We start from the raw sequence: 5,945 nt of genomic DNA on the forward strand, positions 1-5,945 counted from the left end.
AACTATTTTATACTTTCTGTCTCACTCGTATATGTGATTTTGTCTCCACTGTACATTTAAATATATATTTAAGATAAATATATATTTAAATATAAATATATATTTAAGACTTACTGCCAGTATTTAAGTTGATGTCTCTTCAAGGCATTTTAATTGATTAAAGCTCTTTAGTACATTCTAAATGACTCATGAAAAAAATAATCTCTTAGTTCTTGCATGCTGTTGACAATTTGCTGCATTTATACTTGAAAATAAGTTTGGATAGATATAAAGTCCTTGGCTTACATTTTCTTCATTTAAGTACCATAAATATATTAGTCATTTTTCTTCTAGGAAAAATTAGTTTCATCAAAAAGCCTGATGATTATCACATTTTTTTTTTGTTTTATGTTACTTGTTATTCTAACCTGGATACCTAAAGAGTTTTTTTCTTTAAAGTCTAATTACTTTGCTAGACTATATCTTTCTTTTTCAATCCTCACCCAAGGACATTTTTTCCATTGCTCTTTAGAGAGAGAGGAAGGCAGAGAGAAAGTGAGAGAGAGAAACATTGATTGGTTGCCTGTGGTATGCACCTGGACCGGTGATCATTCTCACCCAAACCAGGGATATCACCCACAACCTAGGCATGTGTCCTGACCTGGAATTGAACATGCAAATTTTTGGCTGTGGATGACACTCTAACCAACTGAGCCACACTGGCAAGGGCTAAACTATATCTTGATACTGACCAATATGAGTCAATCTTTCCAGGCATGTGAAGTACCCTAACAATATGTTGATAGTTTCGTTTTTAATCATTTTTAATTTTTCAATTACAGTTGACATACAATATTATATCACTTTCAATTGTACACCTCATTGATTAACTATTATATAACTTAGTGAATGAGCATTCTGATAAACCTCATACCTATATGACACCATGAATACATTTTATTTGGGAAAAATACTTTTGTGGGGAAGATTTATAAAATATTTTTAACCAGTTCAGTTTTGTTGGCAAGAAATTCTCTTATTGTCTAAAAATACCAGGGATGGAATATACTTGTGATATTGGTCTAAAGACACAAATAGGCTTTATTAAAACAAGATTCTTTCTAGAAAGTTGCATATTCTCTTTTCCTTTCTTTTGGCCATGTAACATTTAAAAGTTTTATAACATGTATTTTTTTTCTCTCTTTTTTCCAAATCCTCACCAGAGGATATGTTTATTGATTTTAGAGCAAGAGGAAGGGAGAGAAAAACATTGATTGGTTGCCTCCCATACATGCCCTAGGTTATGTGCCCTGACTGGGAATTAAACCCACAGTCTTTTGGCGTATGGGACAATGCTCCAACCAGCTGAGCTACCTAGCCACATCTATAACATGTATTTCTTATTATAAAAACAATACAGGTTTATTATAGAAAATTTGGAAAAATATAGAAGTCTCACAATTCTACCACCCAAAATAATGACTATTAACATTTTGAATTTTTGCCTTAATTTAAAAAATTTGTATGTGTACCTTTTTTTGTCATCACAGAATTTATTCTTGGTATTAAGTTGATTCTTCTTTTGTGTCAACTAATAGCCTGGATAGTGAGTGACAGTGAAACCAGCCCATTTTCCTTGGCTGCTGCACCCAGCAATCCTATGGCTTGAAGGTGAGCCTATTTCTTTCTCTCTTCTGTCATGGTGAGACAGGGAGGGGAGGCAAGATGCTCTGCTCAACTCATTTGTTGGGTCTATTGGGCTGGAATGCAGGGCTGTTCCTGGTCCAGTTGTGGGAAGTGGCCGGCAGGGGCCAGCATCCTCTGGCCCACATCCTCCTTGTCATATGACCACACCTACCTGCATAGGAGTCCAACATAAGTCTCTAGCCAGGTGGGCATGGGTACGTGGCAATACGACCCTATTTCTGAACAAGAAAGAGGAATGAGAGAGATTGTGTGTGAACACGGGTTATCTGCTACACCCCTAAATGCTGCTAGCATGTGGGGGTAGTCTCAGCCTCCAAGTATTTAAAGGGTGAGTTAGACTCAGACTCACATTCAGGACTTATGAAACTTCAAGGGGGAAGTCAGAAATGATGTCAGGGCTCCACTTCCCCACCAGTTACCAGAACAGATGGACCTGGGACAGGGACTCGACAAATTTGTGTCTAATATTTTGGCTTTTTTAAATGTTTAATGATTTACCTCTCCATCTTTACTCTGAATTCACAACACAGCTGAGAACTGGAGCCAGACCCCATTTCCACTGGAGCTCCAATAGTCAAAATGTGTGCCTGCCAAAATGGCCATTTCCAAAGTAATAAACTGTTTTAGATTCACAATTCATATTCTTTCCTTACCTTTTATTAAGAGGAAGACATTTTTTTCCAGTTTTCTAAAAGATTTTCTAAAAGTCATCATGAAAAATGTAAAAACTCTATCAAACAGGATGGAAATAAATGCTTTACATTTTTCTCCACTTGGGAAAAATAAGTAAGCATGCCTGTCACAGTCCTACAGCTGCTCTGGTGTTGTGAGTCCTGGCCACATCTGTTAGCCAGGCAGGGAGGACCCCCCTTTTGTCTCCAGGACCTCACTTTCAGCAAAACTCAAAGTGCTATTTTTTACAACAGTCCTCTGCCCCTAGAAAAAAAAAAAGGAGCAGGTAAGTCAGGAGTCACAGGAAGTTTTGCTTTCTCAGAAATGATCTTGCCAATAACAATGAGAAATCCTGATGAGATTTTTTATTGAATTTATTGGGGTGATAGTGGCTAATAAAATTATGTAGATTTCAGACATACACTTCTACAATGCATCCTCTGTATATTGCATTGTGCACTCACCACTCCAAGTCTCCTTCCATCACTGTTCATCTCCCCTTTACCTTCTTCTACTTCCCCCATCCCACTTTCCCTCTGGAAATCACCAAACTGTTGTCTCTGAGGCTTTTTCTGTTTTTTTTTTTTTTTGCTTAATACCTTCACTTTTCCACCCAGGGTCCCTAGAGGTGCTGGCTGGGAGGAGGAAATGAGGATGAGGCTGATTGTGATCTGAGGGTTTGGGTCCATTTCTGATACAGAACCACCAAGAAATCAAGTCTGTGGTGCTGGCTTTGGCTCCCATGAAGATCAGGTACCACCTGCATTTCCACCTGGCCTCTCTCATGTTTGGGCTCTCTCCTCCTGGGCTTCATCCTGCTAAGCTTCAGTAGGAAGTTTTCTGGGATAAGATGATCACCATGAAGACGCACAAGACATTAACCTCAAATTCCAATTTGAATTGGTGGTCTCCAGTGTAGGGCAGGTGAACAGCCTGAGGAAGACTATGTATATGCAGAGTGAGATGTTCCAACAGACATCCCCATTGGTGATCTGCATAGTGTGAATGATTGTGGCATCATGGGCTTATCCATCTGTGCACCCAGATCTCCATGCAGACTGGCTGCAGCTCTCTGCTTTGGAGGGTGGCCTCCAAGCTCTCAACCATCGGCTCTCCTATAGAGGCTGTGTGACATGGTTCCATTGAGATGTTTTTGATGAGAAATTTGGAGATCAAGGCACTCTCATTGACATTCTGTACAGTTTCACATGGGATAGCAAAGTCTACAGGGACTTGGTCTCAGTTTTGGCTCTGAGCAGCAGACTGAAGGATGAATTCACAGGTGTTTGTCAGTCCTTGGTCAATAGAGTCTGCTTCAAGTAACAGCACAGAGTATGCTGGATGTTGACAAACATGCTAAGTCTGACACAGAACTTTCTCACCCTTCCCATGCAGAGAATATTCAAAAGGAATTTCAGTTTGCCACTGGGAAATTCTCTTGGTTTCACCATTTTGATGGTGCTGTTGATAATCTGGATAGGTTTAACCAAATTATGGAAATCTTCAAACACACCCACACACTTGGCACTGAGCTGGAGGTTCCCCGTTCCTTCTGCTGTCAAAGCGATAGCCTGCTGCTGGACAGAATCCTTCCCAGATATGACCACCGCACCAAAGAGCATTTCCCTGGCATGATAAATCTTGTTCACATTAAAAAAATATTTTATTGATTCTGCTGTTACAGTTGTCCCACTTTCCCACCTTTATTCCCCTCCACCCTGCACAGCCCTCCCACCCACATTCCCCTCCTTTAGTTCATGCCCATGGGTCATACATATAAGTTCTTTGCTTCTACATTTCCTGTACTATTCTTAACCTCCCCCTGTCTATTTTCTACCTACCACCTATGCTACTTATTCTCTGTACCTTTTCCCCCTCTTTCCCCTTCCCACTCTCCTGCTGATAACCCTCCATGTGAGCTCCATTTCTGCGATTCTGTTCCTGTTCTAGTTGTTTGCTTAGTTTGTTTTTGGTTTTGTTTTAGGTGTGGTTGCTAATAATGGTGAGTTTGTTGTCATTTTACTATTCATATTTTTAATCTTCTTTTTTTAAAATAAATCCCTTTAACATTTCATGCAATAAAGGCTTGGTGATAATGAACTCCTTGAACTTGACTTTATCTGGGAAGCACTTTATCTGTCCTTCCATTCTAAATGAAAGCTTTGCTGCATAGAACAATCTTGGATGTAGGTCCTTTCCTTTCATGACTTGGAATACTTCTTTCCAGCCCCTTCTTGCCTGGAAGGTCTCTTTTGAGAAATCAGCCGACAGTCTGATGGGCACTCCTTTGTAGGTGACGGTTCCCTTATCTCTTGCTGCTTCCAGGATTCTCTTCTTCATTTTAGTCTTGGCTAATGTAATTATGATGTGCCTTGGTGTGTTCCTCCTTGGGTCCAACTTCTTTGGGACTCTCTGAGCTTCCTGGACTTCCTAAAGGTCTATTTCCTTTGCCAGATTGGGGAAGTTGCCCTTTATTATTTGTTCAAATTAGTTTTCCACTTGTTGCTCTTCCTCTTCCCCTTCTGGTACCCCTATGATTTGAACATTGGAATGTTTAAAGATGTCCTGGAGGTTCGTAAGCCTCTCTTCTTTCTTTTTTTTTTTTTTTTGAATTCTTGTTTCTTCATTCTTTTCTGGTCAAATGTTTCTTCCTTTTGGTCCACACCATTGATTGAAGTCCTGGTTTCCTTCCCATCACTGTTGGTTCCCTGTACATTTCCTTTATTTCACTTAGCATAGCCTTCATTTTTCATCTAATTTGTGACCATATTGAACCAGTTCTGTGAACATCCTGATCACCAGTATTTTGAACTGTGCATCTGGTAGGTTGGCTAACTCTTTGTAGGTTAGTTGTATTTTTTCTGGAGCTTTGATCTGTTCTTTTATTTGGCCCAATTTTTTTTATCTCCATGTGCCTATTATGTAGTAAGGGGCAGAGCCTTACATGTTCAGCAGGGCAGAGCAACCCACATCACTGTGTTGTGTTGCTGTATGTGGGGGAGGGATCTGAGAGGGAAGAATGGCACTTGCTCTGCTCTCAGCCAGTTTTCAGTCACTTCCTCCACTACCCACAATCATATTGGGCCCTTCTAGTGCTGATTCCCAGGTGGGTGGGCTCATGTATATTCTAGGACCCTGTGGGGCTGGGAGTTTTGCCTGCTGCTGCCTCAACCCCCACAGGTATTTTCAATCAGAAGTCTGAGGTTTTATTTCCCAGCTCTGGAGCCCTGGGTTGTGTGGTCTACCTCACTCCCAGTTGGACCTCCCAATTTATCGGCTCAGGAATGTGGGTCTTCCTACTCTACCCACTGCCACCTGGCTGGGTCCACCAGCTGCTGTCTTGCAGGCCAGCCACCACCTTTCCCCAAGTCCTCTCCACCCAGCTACCCATCTTCTCCCCTCCTACTGGTCTGGATGAATGTTTCTTCTTTAACTTCTAGGTTGTCAGATTTCCATATAGCTTGACGTTCTGTGAGCTGTAGTTGTTTTTAAATTTGTTGTTGTCTTGTTCACGCTTTTAACCTTAATGTCCAAAGAAGTACTCATCTCAAAAACCCCTCTGCAAGTGCTCTAAGTGATGTGTATTT

At 40.7% G+C, this 5,945-nt stretch overlaps 1 pseudogene; it reads right to left on the bottom strand.

The window, feature by feature from the left end:
* Positions 1–2,980: 2,980 nt before the first annotated feature.
* Positions 2,981–3,998, bottom strand: LOC118986460 (vacuolar protein sorting-associated protein 26C-like; annotated as a pseudogene).
* Between the last annotated feature and the right edge of the window lie 1,947 nt (positions 3,999–5,945).

The sequence above is a fragment of the Sturnira hondurensis genome, unplaced genomic scaffold (assembly GCF_014824575.4).
Source record: "Sturnira hondurensis isolate 20B ecotype Veracruz unplaced genomic scaffold, ASM1482457v3 Scaffold0004271, whole genome shotgun sequence".
In the NCBI taxonomy this organism is placed as follows: Eukaryota; Metazoa; Chordata; class Mammalia; order Chiroptera; family Phyllostomidae; genus Sturnira; species Sturnira hondurensis.